Source organism: Crocuta crocuta, unplaced genomic scaffold (genome assembly GCF_008692635.1).
Source record: "Crocuta crocuta isolate KB4526 unplaced genomic scaffold, BGI_CrCroc_1.0 scaffold388, whole genome shotgun sequence".
Taxonomy (NCBI): Eukaryota; Metazoa; Chordata; class Mammalia; order Carnivora; family Hyaenidae; genus Crocuta; species Crocuta crocuta.
In genome coordinates, this window is record NW_027528867.1 from 1,053,793 (window position 1) to 1,055,773 (window position 1,981).

The 1,981-nt window shown below is 48.3% G+C and overlaps 1 protein-coding gene across 7 annotated transcripts in view; it reads right to left on the minus strand.

Annotated features, from left to right (window-relative positions):
- ZNF23 (zinc finger protein 23) overlaps nucleotides 1–1,548 on the minus strand; it is a 17,304-nt gene extending 15,756 nt beyond the window's left edge. For 3 of the 7 annotated variants that reach the window (XM_077756347.1, XM_077756345.1, XM_077756342.1), the window contains exon 1: nucleotides 1,489–1,548. The gene's annotated coding sequence lies outside the window, so the exon portion shown is untranslated. Of the gene's footprint in view, nucleotides 1–980; nucleotides 1,151–1,488 lie in introns of those variants that run through there. The other 4 variants (XM_077756348.1, XM_077756349.1, XM_077756344.1 and 1 more) reach the window with 4 other exon arrangements.
- Nucleotides 1,549–1,981: the final 433 nt, after the last annotated feature.

Consider the following 1,981-nt stretch of genomic DNA (forward strand, 5'->3'; position numbering starts at 1 on the left):
GGGAGGGGGAGGGGAGGGGGAGGGGGATAAATCAGAAACTAAGGAGAATGGCTGCCTCAAATGTGGGTAGGAAGTGAAAGGAGCCTGTGATGGAAACAGGATGGAATGAAATAGGTTAGATGAGATTGGCAAGGGAATGGGGGCCAACGACTTATCTGAGTGTTCCTTTTTTGTTCTGACGCTCATAACCATAGTAATGTTTCACATATCCAGACATTATATAAATCCAGACATTAAATCAACCAGCCAGGATGGATTGGGGTGAGGAACCAAAAAAGAATACAAACAGCAGCAAATGAGCCAAACTATACTACAATTAACATAACCACACTGAAGTGGTGGGAAAGAAAAGAATTAAATAACTTTGGAAAACAGTATTTTAACTATATACTGTAAGGCTAAAACAACCTGTGCCCAAATGCCTCTTGAGGATACGTGATTTATTAATTCATTTCATTCTTCTCTATTTGCCAATTAAAACCTATTAAGGCCATAAATTTTCCTCTACAAAAACTACTAGCCACATTCCAGAGATGTTTTACATATATTATTTCATGTTTTAATTACTATTTTATAATTTAGTGTAGTATAGTATATCAGTAAAATTACTTTTCATAAGGGTATGAATGACCAATTCTAGGGCTATTTTATGTGTATTCTAGGACTTCGCAAACAAGTGATTATAAATTTTTTTAAATGTTTTATTTATTTCTGAGAGAGACACACACACACACAGTGTGAGCAGTGGAGGGTCAGAGAAAGAGGGAGACACAGAATCTGAAACAGGCTCCAGGCTCTGAGCTAGCTGTCAGCACAGAGATCGACGCGGGGCTCGAACCCACAAACTGTGAGATCATGACCTGAGCCGAAGTCGTCGGACGCTTAACTGACTGAGCCACCCAGGCACCCCTCAAATAAGTGATTATAAATCACCCCCAGATCATAGTCATCCCAACCGCCCGGGAGTAGGGCCAAGTTACCTTTTGGAACTGTCCAGAAGACAGAAGCCCAAAAGCCGGGCTGGTTCTGCTCCCGGGTGACTGAGAGGGCTCTGCTTTTTCTGAGCTCCCACTGAACCCTGATTCCGACCCTATGTTATAAGTCAGGAAGCTTAGGGTCCATACTTGAAATGCAGATAGGTAAGAGCCCCTGTACGACTTCAACATGTCAAAACACTCGTGGTTTCACCTCAAGCCGCTTCAGTCCTGCAAATATTCCACCTCCTGTCTGCTCCGACATATCTTCCCAAAAGGTCAGTAGCATCTTCCCCGAACAAAATGCTAAATGCTCAAGGCTCCGTGGCTCCGATGGTAATTGAGGCTTCGCCTTCCACGGGATGGAACGTATTCGGCCACCAAGCCCAAAGTGGGAGTCGAGGACCTCAGGTCGCCGTCCTACCCCCTCCTGCACGCGCCGGAGACTTAGCCCCACAGCACCCACAGCGACCCTCCGGGGCACCGCCCCCGCCGCCTGCAGCCCCACACTCACCTCCGCACCAGGAGGCTCCGCGGCGCGGCCGGAAGTGCGTCACCAGGCCACAGCCGGGCCTCTCGAGGAGCAGCGTAGCGCCCCTTCCGTAGCGCTCCGGCCCCGCCCCTGAAGCTTGAGTCTCGGTGCCGGAGACTCCAGCGCCCAACGCGCTAGTCCCGCAGGTCCGAGCTTCGGGGCAGTTGGTCCTCGAGGTGGGCTGGGGAAGAGTAGGAGCCGGCGCTGGATTCACCCCGGGGCATGACGCCAGGGATCTGTATCTTTGTAAAGCTCCAGGTCCTACTGGATTTGGGAGTTTCAGACTGGCCTGTGGATGGATCACACGCTGTCAGACCTAAGGCAGCCTTTTGGTAACAATTCCTAGTGACTGCTTTATTCTCCTGTCACGAAACCACCTGCATTTTAAAAAAAACTAATATTATGCTTTAATAGAGGAGATACAATACACATTTCAGTATGCAAATATCTGATCACGATTGCTATAGGAGACCTA